We start from the raw sequence: 17782 nt of genomic DNA, 5'->3' as shown, positions 1-17782 counted from the left end.
TCAATATAAACCCTGTTACTGTCATCTGTTACAAACTAGTACAACACGTCCCGATAACTTGAGCTTCACGAATTAATTCATATATTCAAAATTATATGTGGGTGTCGGTACAACTTCGCGTTATCGTGTTACGAAAATTCCAAGTCAGGCGACCCTATTCCCGTATTATTTGACAACCTATTATGCGTGTTCTCTTTCACACTGTACAGGTGTGAGCAAGACGGGTGTAGTCGAAACAAATGTAAGGGCACCTATTTGCCACCATTTTCATTGTCATTTTCGGTTTGGTGATATTCTGTCGGATAAAGTTTGTCATTACACACGTATTGGAATGGAATTTTATGTGAGTTGTTGACGACAATTTGATGGAGAGACGCAATAAAACACAAATTGATTTAAGATCGACGCAGCCTCCTTGCTCCTACTGAGTACTTCATAATTTTGTTTTGTAAGATAAAACTTTACTTTTAGGTATCTATTTCGTTGCCTGTTTTGTCATTTCCTACTTCTGCGTTATTTTTTATATTGGGTCTAAGGACTTTGAATGAAATTCGTAAGATAGCGTTTATTTTCATGCGTAAAATAATTTACTTCGTTTTTTTTTATACCAGGCATGTGCAACTTGTGATATATGATCAACCACTTATCCAAACTGAGCAGCTACATAAGAATCACTCCAATTTTTATATCAGAAACCGAACATATTATTAGCAAACATTAGCAAAAGACCGCTGTCATCTTAACGTTATAATTTCGCATGTCTAAATATGGGTTGTTGATCTAAGCGGTTAAACCCTTATCACTCACAGACGCGCTATGACTTCCTGTATCGGAGGCGATGAAGGGTACTCTATAATTATAATTAACTATGTTTCTACTTGCATTACCGCTTTAAATTGAATTTTATCATATTAGGTTCTGTGGTACTTATGGCTATAAGAATATTAGTCAGAATAAACAGATATACCAAAAAAATACATAAAAAAGAAACAGCCTACAAAACCCAACAAAAATGTAAATTTTATTTTTGTTGTATTTGGAGTTGGTGTAGCCTGTTTATTGATTTTCAATCCAATAATTCATATGATACACAATATTTACGACCACAAAAGTTAAACGAGTTAAACAGTAACGTAAGTAACTCAAAGTTTTGTCCACTTAGGACAATATCCTTCTTAATTAAGATTTCTAAGCCAATCCATAAAAGAATTGAAACGATTCTTTGATAAAAGTGGACTTAAAACAAAAGCAGTACAAAAGTTACTTTGACCAGAGCTTGTCGGTTTTCAGTTGACCGGCGCGGATTATTCTGTAACAAACGTAAGCTCTTAATACAATCATCCGCTTTGTGACATAACGATATAGAAACGTTATGCAATTGCTGAATTTGAAGTAAGATTTAGAGGAAACCGCATATGAAACAGCTTATTATAATTAATTTAAAGTATATATCAGTAAGTAAGCGATGGATTACGTATGCAATATCAGCTGATTCTTAAACTTCTGACTATTCACGGATGTAACCCTTAGTGAAAAATCACTAAAAAGCAATTAAATGAAAAGAAACTGATTAAAATAAAATAAAAAATTCAGATTGTAACATCAATTCTTACTTAACAAATACCTAATAGCCGTAGAATGCTTGGTTTCTCAAATCACACACCGTCACATTTTCGTTTAGAGCAATAAAAATTCAGAACGTGACACTAAAAAAGTTTTATTTCCAAAGTAAATCTTTGCTGAAAATCCCTGAAATAAATACCATCCTCATCCTCAATAAGGTATCGTTCTATTCGCACCATGCACCATATCTCTGCTACCCAACTGGGCGCATTCGAATCACGTAACAAGAAAATATTTCCTACTACCCACCATCCTCCGATAATGACGTCACCAGGTGATTCCACTACTTTATACACACGAACTGTTTCCTCGGTTTTTCAATTTACATTTTTCGATTATTTCCTTCTTCATTCTGTATTCTGGACTTGTTTTTACGAAGTTTTTTTTCTTCTAATTCGTTCGATCCGCCAAGATTTTTTGGGAAGTATGTAGGTATAAGGAAAACTATTGTGCCATATGGTTTTATAGGAACACAATATATTATCATGTTATTTGAACAAGAAGATTTCTAACAATGCCTACCGAAAATAAACACTGATTATAAACCACGCAGATCTGGGGGCACGGAAGTGCCCCCGCAAGTCGAGCAAAAAAAAAGCGGCACGGCCGTAACATCCTTTTCTCGAAGCAATTCGGGCTATTTTTGACACCCCTATAATTTCGTTGTGGATAAAACAAGAAGCCTGGATTTTCAGCAACTAATTAGTCATTGTATAAACACGATATATTCAAAATTTCAGTCAATTTGAACCAGTAGTTTAAGAATGACAACTTGTTAAAATTTTGAATTTTGTCACTCACTGATTCACTGATTCACTGACTCACTGACTCACTGACTCACCGATCATCAAAAGTCTAAGGTACTTCTAGCAGACTTAGAAGCTTAAAATTTAGAATACAAATAGGGTTTAGTGTCTTAATCATGGGAAAAATTTAATATTTTCTAATTTCGGCCCAGTTTTCTAAATACATCAACTGCAACAATAACTTTGTAATCCCATATAAATGTATAAGATTACAAGGTTACATTTGCAGGTAATAAATTATTATTACTGTAGAAAATAAAATAAATAGGTGTAAATAAGTACCTACTATATGAGGCATAACGGGAGGGGGTATAGGGTGGGTAAGGGTGTTTAGCCCATGAATCTGAACAACATTTCCATAGGAAAATATGTTGAATTATGAAAAAAACGTCTTTCCATTCAAATTGGACTTATGTTCGCTCTACAAAAAGAAGTGAGATGCCATCAAAAACATTCTGTAAAAACCTCAAGTCTCGCCGTAAAAAGTTGTGAGATCTATATAATACCAAGTCGATTAATCTATTTAGTCTCTACTTAAAGGACCTTCTGTCTTAAGTTATTACGTATGTTATTATCATGCCAATTTAAAAAAAAACCTTTAAAACAAATGATCGACTTGGTCATCGCAAGAGAACACAAATTCGCCATTATTAACATTTCAGGAGCATTAACTTCTCGTCGTGCTGTGTAGTATACTAATAATTAAATCATGCGATGGCCAGGTCGGTCTATTTGTTTTAAAGGTATTTTTTTTTAAATTGGCATGATAATAACATACGTAATAACTTAAGACAGAAGGTCCTTTAAGTAGAGACTAAATAGATTAATCGACTTGGTATTATATAGATCTCACAACTTTTTACGGCGAGACTTGAGGTTTTTACAGAATGTTTTTGATGGCATTTTATTTACAGGTAATATTTTATGAATAAAAAAATATAGAACTATTTTTCTTATTCTTTTAATTTAAAAATTAGCGTAATATTATATCATCGATTCCTACCATATGTTTTTGTTTTATTAATATGTATTTTTTGTTTAGAAAAAATCGACATACTAATTTTATACCGCACTAAACTACTTGAAACCAAAATTTGTAGAGCAACTTGCCCTCTATATTTATTCCCTAAGTAGTTTTAGTATTACTCGGATTTGCTAAATGAATTTGCTAATTACATTTACAGCTGTCTCTGACTAGTCTTTTAACGTAAATGGTTACTCGTTTGCATAACATACACTTTGTGCTAATAGTTTTACATCTGTGCACTTAAAATGTGCAATATTTTAATAAATTAATTCATAGAAGTTTTTTGTACCGTTTCATGTTTTAACATACATCACGCCTGTTATACGCGAAGGTTTAAAGCTTAGCTTAGGAAGCAATGGTAAGTGTGGGATGTTACCAAACGTATGTACCAGCAAAAACTAATTTAAAACTATTATTCATTTAAAACGATTTTTTTTAATATTATATAATGATAGAAAATTAGTTTTTAAACATCAATAGCACTTTGCCCGGCCAGGGAATTGAATTTGAAACACTACCGACTGCGCCAGCGAGGCAATTTTTTTCCGCATTTTATTGAGAACAAATATCCATTAGGCTTAATTTTTTTGGGTTTTAATGTAGTAAAAATGAAATTGTTTATCACTTTCGTGTTATCACGCAATGTGAGATATTAACTTTATGAATTATGTGTACAGTAATTCTGTAATGGATATGTTTCAATACCCTATAATATTATTATTACAGTTGATTAAAAAGGCTTCCCATATGACATTTAGATAATTAACCATTTCCCTATATTACTACGTCGTCTATTTACTGTGGACTACTAAAGGACTGGTGTACTACTAAAGGATAATAATTTTTGATAGCTAAAGATTTAATTTTATAGTTAGCATATATTGTTTAATTTACATATTTGGTTAAAGTGAAATATTAAAGCACGTATGCGCGCCCATGCTGGCTAAGGCATTTCAATCTATCATCCATGTAATATACATAGTATACCTCGGTCCTATTGAATGCAATCCACTTTCAGCTGTTCAATACCCTCCACTTTTATTCTTCATTAGATGAACAGCTTATATCGCTAGGGCGAACAAAACGCCTGTCTATAAAACCGTCAGTCTAAACAGAAATGCACAGCAATCGGCTAATTCACTGTTCAGCATTCACAAGCACTCCATTTTGCCGAAACTCATCCCGAGCGGGAGCTTATTTATGTTAATTTAGTGTCTACGAACTGCCTCATATGATATCGCACGAGTTCCTGTGCGGGCTACATTTATTATGTACGTATGGTTTTTTGTAAGGCTTGATGAGTTGAGCAGGGAATTTAGACTCTGTATTTATGAGGTTAGGGCTGAAATTTATTTGCGTTTTCTTGTTATTTAGCTTTACATGCATGGGTAACACGATTGTTGTAAATATAAACGCACACGGCGATGATTGAGCTGAAATTTTACATATATTATGTGACTCCCGAGTAAAATGAAACAATTTGACAATCATGCAATGTAAATAAGGAAAATATTTATACAATGCAGTCTTAGGCATAGCGCTTTACTGAAAAACTGGCAGGCACAGTTTATTTTAAAAATACAATGTTATATAAAATCAATACCGAAGTAACATGTTTTCACAAATAACATGTTTTAGCGTGTAACTAACATGTTTTTGTGAAAAAATCAAAAGCAGTTTTCTGTAATTATTGCTATTCATTAAATACACTTACACTCAATAGTTACGAAAGATCGTAATCGCGCTACGAAACTTTCTAAAATTTTACCCCTTGAAATTATTCGATTGAATTTTAAACGTTTACAGCTACCAAGTTGTTTAGTGTTAGGCATCGCGTGCGAAATAATGTTGTTGTTGGAACACTGCCTCCATTTCTGACGAGTTTTTCAATGCTAGCAGCTAATGAGACCAAATACCCCAGCTTATCTAGCAATTAAGTCCTTGGCTTGCAGTTAACTCTTGACTATTTGTAAAATGCTTTGATTATAAATGTGTTGTTTATTTTAAGTGGGGTACTATTTATTTTAATAAAAAGTCGCACAGTTCTTTTGAATGTTCCTTACGGAATATTTTTAATTATAAAATATATTTTTCTATATACACTTGGCCACTAACAATGTGACATGCCAGTAGTATCAAAAGGTTTTGTTATTACGTTTGGAGTATCCTCATTCAATCGCATAATGATCTCTATTCTACATTACAATAGACGTAGAACGTATTATTCTGTTTCATTTTTTTTTGTATTATACCTGTTGTTCAACACTAACATGTTGAATAAAGAGGGTAACATAAATAGCCGAATGCCAACGGTCACTGTCTGTGGGCCCTATCCCCTGGGAGAGTGGACCAGCCTGTTTAATTAATTGATCGATTGATGTGGCCCATTTCCCCTTTGGCTAGTGGAGAGACCGCATGACCGTGTAAATAATTATAGTGTGGGCGACACGGAGCTTTCATTTTCGGACATGATTATAAGTACCTCGAATTTCAGATGAAGCGATGTGATTTTTTTTATTTGAGTGAGACATAATGTTAAAACTGATTTGGAATCATATCGTACTTCTGGCTAAAATCAGAATTATTTCTTCCACGTTTATGTATTAGTTACGTCTTAATATCATGTGTATATTCTTTCATTTATGAGCTTCGACATACTTATTCAAAACATCCACTTACTCTTTTAATTGTTCTATGTATGTTTTCTTTGGTTTATAAAACCGTATACTTTCGAATATTTTTGCCCATATCATGAAGAATATGAACACCGTCCTACCTTTAACGCACCCGAAAAGTCACGTTTAGCAAACGCGCGAGTTCTCATTCAGATTATATTATCCTTATCCTTACTTGTGCCCAGTCGGCTGTTCTTAGTAAAGGCAATTTAGTTACAGACTGCCAAATCTAGGGATCTTTTTTAATAATCACTTGCACTGTCATCGTTATTACAGGCTTTTGTTTAGGGAAAAGGGTACACTAGGTAGGTGAAACATCCAATATATTAAGGATATGAAGTAATTGCTACTACAAACTAGGGAGTAAATTGATCTTGAAACTCAATTAAATATTGCCTATGCGATGACTCATTCAATCGACGATTACCCACAGATAATGTTTCACAATTTGAATGGTAACGTTTAATTCTCGAATTACATATTTTGATGTGCACTCAAAAAGTTACTAACCTCTTTTTAACAATTATTGATATAATATGTGAAACTAAGTGACTCAAATAGCCTGGAAATTAAAAACACGAGTAAAAGAAGACAAAGCAGTTTTTTCCTAGAAAGTCTATATTGAGTTGTATCGGATTAGATTCGAAGCCGATTGAAATAAACTCGAGTTATTGAAGAGATGGAAAATATTATTCACGCAGGTGATTGTTGGTTTTCTTTACATTCATATAAATATTTCGTTATATCACATTTGACACGAACTCCACTGGCGAGTAGAACACACATCTGACCTTTTTTTGCCCGAACCGTTATTTACCCCATTCACGATTTGAATATTTTTTTCAAGCTGTGTCCGCATGTACAAACATCCATATCGAGAATATATTTATATCCACCGACACAAAACAGTGTCAAACCTTGAAGAAAAAGCATTTGGTTCATTTGAGTCAAAACAAAATTTCTATTTCGTACGAAAATGTTTCCATCATTTTAATTTATTACATCAACAAAGTTGCAAGTCAACCTTGTAATTTCCAATTCCTAAAATTTGTAACTACCATTTTACGCAGTACTGACGTAGACATAAATTAATTAATCGCTCGCGACAAACGATCGTACGTGTACAGTAGTGTACGCCAGTATACTGTTGGGCACGGTTTTACCACAGTATGCAGTAACAGTACAGTTACAGGCATGAACTAATAGATTATTTATAGGACTACAGCAAAAAAAAACATATTGCTGACGCCTGCGGCATAATGGTCAAAGTAGCAAATAGTATGGTGTCGAAAGTTATTCGTCTTAATCGTTCTTCATAATATTTGCTTGATCCTCGAGTACTTGTTGCAGGTGTGGGTGATTGCGTTTGTATGGAATTGTATGTTTTTCATATAATCATAGAATCTTGTTAATGTAAGAGATATCTTAGATATGAATGTTATCTAGACACATAACAGTAACATGTAACTCTTCTTGCTTATCTTTTATTTTCAGTATAATGTTACAAATTGGGGTTGTTTCACTACAGCATACACTGTGGTTGTACCGTGTCACGGCCTCGTATCGTGACGTAACGCGTGAATCGCACGCAATCAACATTTAGAAACTCGACTGTACCGCTTAATTGGCACTTACTCCAGCTTATGATGTTTCATTATTGCGCTTAGTTTTCTACTTGTTTTTGTACAGGTGAAATGTGTTATTATGGAGATTTGTATCCATGTTTTACCTGATTGTATTTAAAAAAATGTTTCTGGGTCAGGTTAAGTGGAGATAACCTGAATTTGTGCCAGCTACAATATTTTGTTTTCACCATCATTTTATTGAAAGCTCGTATCAAAGTAGGTTAGTTGAACTATTATTAACTTTTTGTACTTTTTGAAAGGATAGCGACTGTTTTATGGAGTAGCTCTAAAAAAAATTAGACCAAACTAATACTATACGTAAATATATATTATTTAAAAGAAATCTTTTGTACAAAAAAAAACCATCAAAATTCACTTTAAATACAACCAATTATGATGTAAGTAATAAGCGGCAAGTTACATTTTTATAATCCCTTTAGAGATGTATGCTCCAATTACATTCGTATTTTTTATCGTCCTTTCTCAAACTCAATACTTTATTACCAAAAGCTTTCGTTGATTCAAGAGCTCCATTTTATGACATTTATTGCTGACATTTCGGTTTTCGTTCAATATTTGCCGTCAATGTTTGATATTGCAAATTAGACTTGGTGTGTGATCCAATTCAAAGAGTTGTTGATTGCGACTGTATTCATGTCAACATTGCTTTGGGCCTATTTTGTGACCCGGGTTGTATGCTTTCGTACGAATTTAATTTAACGGAGACATTATTACGTTATAATTTATCAAAGTTTGGAATTAATCATTTACGAGTATGTACCTACTTATATAGTCGAATATTTTAAGTACATCAATGATTAATTCTGAACTTTAGGACTTTTTGAATTACAGTTATTTCCATCTGTTTAGTATAACAAGGTATTACAACAAACTGTTAGTTTAGAGTATGTATCTTTCATTCTCTAGGTACAATAAATAATTATAATACTACAATCATAGTGTAAAACCATCAATGCTAATAGTATACACAATTTCTTTGCATATAACAGAGAATTTAGAGATTAACACAGAACACTACATCGTGTACTTGAGTATGGGTGTCCATTTCTTGGAGTGATACAGTCAAGATTTAATAATGAATCTCCTGGAAATTCAGTGCTCAAAGAGACACTAAACCTGTTATCGGAAACTACGTGTAATGAACATTGAATATAACGCCGAGTGTCCTCTTGGAATTGTAGTGTATAGCCCAATACTAGATGAATTTAGTGGCAATAGATTGGTTATTAAATGACCACCTCAATTAAACGTAAACGGCTTGAGTAGATATCTTTTGAAGTACTTCATTTGTGATTATCCATTCGTATCATAGTACCTGTCCTTTTTTGATACTCTATCCACTGTTTATTTATAAACGTAAGCATTATCTATCTTTATCGTGACTTCGCATTCTATGACTTATTCATAGACAGCCATTCCTATCGTAGTTAGATAATTATAAATAATTTTGACGTTATAATCGAAGAAAGCAGTCTATCTTTGATATATTATAGACAACAGTCGTAAAGTTTTCACACTAAAATACATACTAATAAGTGTCGATATTCGATGATATACCTTGTCTAATGCTTACATATCGACCAATATCAATATAAATAAAACTACTATTAATTTAATTTATGTATGTACGGAATACAATATATCTCAGATTTCCTGTAGTTGTATTTATATTTGCACTTTGTAATTTCCATGCCAATCTCAGGATAAAAAGGAAAACATTATATATCAAGCTTATCTCACCGCAGAAGGTTAAGATAACGTTGATGTTCCTACTATTGTTTTTATTTAATGGTTCCAAAAGAAAAAGGAAACAGTTTCTTTGTGCAAATATTTTTTTTAGAAATCCTTCGTCGAAAACGTATTGTAATTTTTGTAACGTTTATCTTTCTTTTTCTTTTGTTGGAAGGTAAGCTTTGGGTGTAGATATCTGGATGTTGCTTTTGTCATAATTACGATATAATAACGTCTTACTATAGCTTTCTGTGTCAATATTTATGTGGCTCTAACATTCTTCATATTTCAAAAGGAAAGGAAAAGTTATAGATTCTTAAATTGTTGTGGAATTGATATATTTAGGCATCTTTCTGCTATAAAATTTATGAGATATATTTCGTTTTCAGCTAAATCAAAATTTTTGTTTAACTTTGATTTGCTTACAAAAAAGTCCAGATGTAAAATTGCTTACTTGAGCTCGTGAAAAATATTATAAATATTTTCTTTTCTCAAAGATGGTTCTCTAACATGTTTTACACATGCCTGATATACGTTTTAAAAGAAAATCCCAGTTCCGGGAAGAATGGTTATTATACAGAATACTTTGCCAGTAACGCTGCAGGCACAAGATAATTGAGGTAAAATGTAATATTAATACTATGTATAAAAACATTACATCGCTGGTAGATAATAATTTATTACTATCGCTACTATTAAATAATGTGTGTAAATAAAGTAATACGATACCTGAATTACGTTTGTTGTACCTTATCCGTACTTTTTAAGGCGTTGCCTATTAGAAACCTAACGGAACATTACATTATGACGAGAAGAAAAAAGGTCATAAGTAAGTTAGATAGAAAATTTTGTTTTGTTCAGCCTTAAAGAAAACCGCACATTTTCTTTAATCAACTTTAATAATATTCCAGAGTTGATTTTGTTGTTTCGTTCCGCGGATCGACATGGCAACAGTGGTTAAAGAACTTAATATTTGATATCGCCTCGCGCACAAAACTCATTATGCCATAAAAATGTAAATAGACTTTTATGGTGTATAGGCCTTTTACATTTTTATGGTTTAACCACCTACTTTCGTATGGTGTTCTCCGATTTTTATTTTAATGGGAAAATATGTAAATGTTGATAATTTATTCATGTTTTTATTATCTGTGAGCAGTGTTTTTAATTATTCGAATGAGTAATCCATGTAAAACATATTACAGCAAATAAAGCTGTTGATAAAAACACGCATCATAAAAATGTTGACAAACAAAAACATCATTATAAACATAACCTTATTTTATGCCATAACATTTTCCTGCCACTTGTTTCGAAGTAGGTTACTGACAAAATCTCTTCGTTGATCAAAGCATAGACTGATATGAGAATAAAAGGGAAATATAGAACGCAAGGCTACTTATCATTCCGTACAGATCGCAAGTCGAGTGGGGGAAAAGTGTTACCATTTTATTTGGCGACTGAGCCAGTAGGGGCTTTCCTCGCCCTGTGCTTACATTTCTTGAGTGAGGTGCATGCATCCAAGAATCTACTTTGTAGTGAGGATTGAACCAGAATGAAATAACAAAATGTTTTTGTATGATATTTTCCTTCTTATTAAAAATACAGGAGATGTTACAGAAGATAGCGGCCCATCTGTCTATTGTAGAAACTTGCTATTGGTTAACTAAGTGGTGACCGCATTTGACTCTGACTGTCTTTAAAATATTGCATATATTTATAAGTATACTTTTATTTAATTACTCAGAAAATATGTGTACATAAAATAAGTAGCACCAAATTGTAATTCATATTTCTATGTACCCATATTGCGGGATTTTATAATTCATTCTGAGAATAATTAATATTATACTGTCCAATTAATAAAGGTAAAATAATAATAAAATAGGGACTAATATATAAATGGCTTCATAAAATTTTATTACAAGTATCCTGTTAATGTTTCTTGGAAGTAGAGATATCGTGAATACATTGTTCGTTAAGAAAAGACTCGTTGTGTTTCGATGGAATAATTGAAGCCTTGCATTCTTTTTTTTTCAATGGAACAATGGAAATCTGCAAAGGTGTTTGTAAATGAAAATCATTTTCAAAGTTCATTGTTTCTTTTGATGATTAAAAATTTTTTGCATGTTCGTGTAATGGAAATTATTTTATGTCAGCTACTCCTAGATTTTTCATTAGTAAGTGATTGATCGCTCGCTTGGTGTATTAAGATAATACTTTAGACATTTATAAAATGCACAAAGTGCAGTGTTTTGAACGGACATCGTAATGACAACTTAATACTTTTTGTAAACAAACCTATAAAGATATGTATGAAATAGCCCAAAAATTGTAAATGCATTAGCAATAATGTATGCTATATAGTAATTCTAGGCAAAAAGTTGTCTGAATTAATCATAAAACCATAGTAACAATAGTTATACGAAAGATATAAATAATATCAAAGAGCCGTACTTGTAAATTCTCAACCCACTTACAATAAATTTAAAATACTTCACATTTATTACCTTGAAACATTTTTAATTTGTTTAAAACGTTTCCCAGGATTTATGTTGAGTGGCGAACATCTGGTTTATTAATGTCCTCGTTGGAATATTTCTTATATATAATATTAAAGAGCTTAATATAACATTATTATTCATTTAAACGCTATTATTTTAAGCTATGAATGCATTGCCAGTAATTAAATACTGAAATTTTGTGTAAAATTTTCAATGTTTATATCGACATCATACTGTTTTTTTTTGTAATGCTTAATGTTATAGCTTTATATTAGCAGTAACAGTATCTTTAGACGATTCAAATAATTGTATAAATAAGCTGCATAGTATGTTGCAACATGTCTACAGGTTAAATTGAACCTATATTAATTTTAATATTTTACCTTGCTTGTTGTCCGCTTCCATTACGTTCATATTATGTACTTATCTCTTGTGCCCGGTTTCTGAGTTCATTTAGCAGTAGTTTATCTATTAAACTATAGGACCCTTACAGACAACTAGTAGCCAGTGTGTAGGTACGAAACATGTATATTGTACGTAGAATTTATTTCCTTTCATTTGCAGGTTGGCTATGACAACCCACTCGGCATTAACGTCCAACGCAAAACAGCGTCTGAACAATGCCTTCTTAAGAAAAGCGCATCTCAGAATCAAACCTTTCTTGAGATGTATAGCGCAGTAGGTGTACTTTGTCCGTACTTTTCCTGTTTTTTCAGTCCCACGTGATTCATCCTTGCATGGGAGTTGTCTAAGATGGTAAAATAATATCAATCTCCAGCAGTAACCAGGGAAGTACATTCGCCTACAGATCTAATATCTGAGCATTTTCAGGAGAGATATTTATAATATGCTTGGTAGACTCTCGTTACTCAATAATACTAACTGTAGAGAATCGAACTACAGTAAGCTATCAATATCTTTTGTTTACAAAATTGATCAGCTCCTCAGCGTATTTTTAAACTTTTTTCAGCAATTTATTTTAAATGTTCAAATGCCGAAAGCAATTTGATAGTACAGAGTGTAGGAAATCGATAAAATGATTTGAAAGGATACGCTTCAAATATTATTAAACAGATCAAAGTTTCCCGCAACTAGATCCCTCATATTTATTCAATTCAAAGTATTACAGATTTTAACAACTAATTTGAGTCCGTCCGTTTGGGTTAACCTCTAGTATGTTAAATAGGAGTATTTGAATTGTTAATTACCTTTTCCATACATTTGTTGTGTGTTTGAACTAGTTTCGTGTAGTCGCGATTGCGTGAAGTTTGATGATCTGTCGTTGACGCCCACCGCTATGTAAAAGGAGAATGGGCACTTCTGGGCGGTCGGCGGCCATTAATGAAAGTAGTGTCAAATTAAAGTAATGATAACTAGGAACAAGTTTTACTAAGAACGTTTCGCTGCAATCCTTTTAGGGAACAATATATTTACATGTAAATATAATAGAATTTCATAGAACATAATAACGTTTATTTCGTGTCTGTAATGCATTTAACGTTGTGTAATTACGTTACATCTTCTTATAACGATTGCAATGCCATCAACATAACAACCGTAACAATATGAATAGACAAAGAGCAGCATTCCAACGTATCACCGGCGATCAGCCTTTTTTCGACGATTTTCCTAATCTGTCAGAAGATGATGATGATGTAGGTATGAAGTGAAGTAAGCTCGTAGTTAGTATGCTATCTATCTATTTATTATATGGTTAACCTAGTGTCAAAGTTGTTCAAGCCACCCGAAAGGCCTTTGACACAGCTTAACGACTGTTATCTTACTTGACAACAACCGGGACCGACTTTTTACGTGCCCTTCGAAGCACGGAGACGCTCAGTTCAAATACCACTATGCGGTCACCTATCTATAGAATGACCGCGCCAACGGCTGCTTAACCCACAGATCGTATACCGACCAGTGAGCGCAACTGGCTATGAACGCCTCGTTATTGAGCTGAACATTCAAGACAGGCTTCTTCTAATAAGAAGAAGGTCATGAACAACAGATAAGTCGTCTCAGTGAATATGTTATAGAAGAGCAAGATGTTTACTTCTTACGATATTTGTATATTTACTTGTTATGATTGTTCGAATATTAATAATGTCTATATATGTATGCAGTATAAGAAATATTTATTTTTATTTAATCTCTGAATATAAGCCAAAATATGTTTTTATACTATTAAATGTGCTCAAAAACAAAAATGTATTTTATTCGTCATATAAGTGCGTCGCGGCAATAAAACTTCTACACAGTAATTATAGGACCAAACTACATTAAAAAAAAAACAAAATCAAGTTTGGCCGCGGATCGCCCAGGCTCCATACTATTTTGCCCATTCTCCTTTGAATAAATAAGAGACGTATATTTCTTATGAGCGAATTACAGTATGGTTTCTGATTTAAAATCGTTTTTTTATGCCTATATATTTTTTTTTATTAAAGTATATTTAATTTTCATATATACGAGGTAATAGCGAACGCAGATGTTTCAAATTTTATCTTTAATAGACACTAAAATATAGTTTTGTTTCTGCGACTTATCCTTGTATAGTATCTTGACGTAGTATTAACCTGTTCGTGCTTAGAATAGAAACTAATATACTTTTTACTACCGCCCACTTTAAGTCAAAAATATTATATTAAATAGTTTCTGTATTCGAAAAAAGATCAATCAATATTTAACATTAAATATTTGTAAACTAGTCTGTTAAACTAATATCAAATATATTTCTCGTGAACTATTAATAGAAAGACAAAGTTAAATGTGTTATCAATTTTTAACAGACGTCATTAAGCCGACCGCGAAAAAAGCGATTTAAAGTTAATCCATATCGACCTGAATCAAATCCCGATCTCAGAAAAGTTATCTAACAAAACTCAGTGGAACACAGCAATAAATTTAGTCGCGAATCCGACAAAGATCACGCACCTTTTCACCGTCCAAAGTAGCTCTTTCTCATGCAAAATACATATACGGACGCACGCAACGCCACACAGCCCCGATTTATTTTCAAAAGGAACAATGAGAAACAATAAAAAGTGTGGAACGTGCGAACACCAGACCGCTTATCGCGTGACCTCTGTGTAATAAGAGCAACCTAGCTCCACTCTGATATTTATTGTTGTATGTCATTTCTGTTTTTCTATATTTTTGCTTCCTTTCAAATCACCATTGGTCAACCTAAAATGACTTCTATCTCGACTATGTACAGTACTAAATTCTGTAACAGTATCGCCTATAGGGAATTCTAATAGAAACTATTGATTTATAGAGCCCGCGGAAGTAGTTTTTGCTAATAATCCGACAACCGGTAATTTCATTGCGTATCTTTATAATGAAAGGCTTCGCTATCACGACAATACTGTATGATTTTGTGAAGCACATTTTAAACTAAAGACTTTGTATTTAGATAAATATACAATATTATAAGGTAATATATCATGTAGACACTTTAAAAACACTGAGTCCAACATATAATTATGAGAAGAATGTTTGGCAAGTATTTTGACTTCCATAGTCTAAAACCAGATAATTCTATGTTTCGAAACACCAATCATTGTTTTAACAATGTTCACTTCGACCAAATGGCCACATATACAGGAACGCTACAATCATGATCATATTTCAGCGATATAATAAGGCCTTGTATTGTGCAATCTCAATAATACTGGTCCAAGATAATATTGACATTCAATTGCCAATGATCGCTACCAAAATAGACCTTTGAGGTTCTTGTGTGTATATCGATAATGTACTATTAAACCTTCGTTATTGTTCGGTTAACATGATTGGGTTTACGAATGTACTGGTTAAATTGGATAGTTTCTGTGCAGCGATTGGGTCAAATAATATAATAAATAGTAAGCATGGTCACGTTACCATAGAATTTTGTAGCTAGATGCATATGGAGATTTTTTATACGTTTTTCGTTGTTGACCAGGCACCATCGAATATCGAGACTTTATTATTTAAAATGTACTGCCAAAATAGTTTCTACCACGCCCGCTAGAGGCGCTGAACCGATCTTAACACAACGTTTTTCGATAATAGGTTGTCGGTAGTTTATTTATATTGATGGAGAATCGCGACACTGGAGCATTATTTAAAAATATTACGTGTGTAATATCGTAGACAAATTCTTAATTTTAAAGCCAGTTCGAATGCTAAAAAATAAAATATCATAAATATTATTTTGTGTAACACAGAGAAAAAAGAAAACAACGTGGTGTGTTTTAAGTTAGCGTGTTTTAAAAGATTCGTGAAGAAAAATTTAGTTTAAAATAAACATTTACCTCCACTGACGTCATAATCAGTCCATTGATGTCAGTTTGCCATAATCGTAACAAGTAGAGACAGACTCTCGTAGGCGGGAATAATTCTACAAAATTATAAACATATAACAGCTCTTTGATCTTATATTATCCTTAATATTATCCACAACTTCACTCAGCTCCCATGAGTCAGCGTTGAAAATTTAATCAACACATTTTACGCGCGGAAAATTAAATAAAATTATTTCATAATGTTACTCCTTACCTTACAAGATACTTAAATGTGTATTTACAAGGGACCAACACGCTTTCAGTAACAATTGGGCAAAAACAAAAAGATCATGTAAACCTAATTGCTGCTTAACATTTCTTCGGTACATACTAAATGAAGATCTTGCTAAAACCTTCGGGAGAAGTAATAACAATCTTCGAATAAGCAATTTTATTCACTTTCCCAGCCAGCCCCGCCAATAATGCTTAACGCTGAAAAGGGACGCAAAGACGCACCAATTAACGTTACCCGAATATTAGATTAATTAGAAACAATGATATTATCTTCACACATTATCCGTTTAAGAAGCTCCACGAATAGCAAAGTTCACTGCACACAATTTGCGACTTTATCTCTCGGAAAATAGAGCAAAAAGTTCGTCGAGTTCATCCCGGGCTTTGTAAAAGCTGCTTCTGCTGATAGCACAACGTCACTAATCCCAATATATCTAAGGAAGCTACGACTTAAATTTATAGTCGTGTGAGACCGCAGCTTAAGCGCGGTGACAATTTGTTAGCAACGTAATATAAATTTCAAAGTGAATGGATTTCGCTCTAAATCCATGTTTTGTAAGATATACTTTACGGCACCTTTCTTATCTTTCGTAACAAGAGTTGGCTTTCAGATTTTTCTTGGTGCTGCGCGGAATCTTTGTTGAGTAAATAAATTGATTAATGACCGACGAGGAACCTCATCAGTTTTTCGAAGTTTGGGAGGAAAACACGCTTGCTGTCGCAAAACTCCAATCAATTTCACAATCTCAGCTGTCAATCATGAAGCCAAGCTTCGCTGTGTCAACCGTCAAATCCATTATTCAAAAGCAACATTCGACAAACGGTAAGGCTGTGGTTTGTTCAAAAGAGACAGCGATTACGAGAAGGGCACTCATTAAGGACTTGTAATTGTATTAGGGACTGTCTTCATGTATCTAATTAGACTATGTTTAATCATGGTTAAGCACCTAGTCTGTATTCTGCTATCTCAGCAGTTTCTTCGTATGCTTACAGAAAAATAACACTGTTTTATTTTTCGGTCGACTTTAGTTTTTAGTTTGTTGAACATATTCCCAAAAGGGGAAATAATGTTATGTCATAAGGTAAAAGTATGTTTGTATTTACTTTCAAAATATAATACGACAATAATTTACCTGTTATTGCGTAAATAAAAACATCACGTCCCGGTAACGTAATATCAATCACATTATCTGTAACACAATCTCGGC

The 17782-nt window shown here is 33.0% G+C and overlaps 1 protein-coding gene across 2 annotated transcripts in view; it reads left to right on the top strand.

The window, feature by feature from the left end:
• The window catches only part of LOC142973969 (kin of IRRE-like protein 2), a 142073-nt gene that overhangs the window by 62286 nt on the left and 62005 nt on the right, over positions 1-17782 (top strand). The gene's annotated exons all lie outside the window — the stretch shown is intronic.

The sequence above is a fragment of the Anticarsia gemmatalis genome, chromosome 7 (genome assembly GCF_050436995.1).
Source record: "Anticarsia gemmatalis isolate Benzon Research Colony breed Stoneville strain chromosome 7, ilAntGemm2 primary, whole genome shotgun sequence".
Lineage (NCBI taxonomy): Eukaryota > Metazoa > Arthropoda > Insecta > Lepidoptera > Erebidae > Anticarsia > Anticarsia gemmatalis.
The sequence above is the reverse complement of the archived record's forward strand: the minus strand, read 5'-3'. Positions and strand labels throughout refer to the sequence as shown.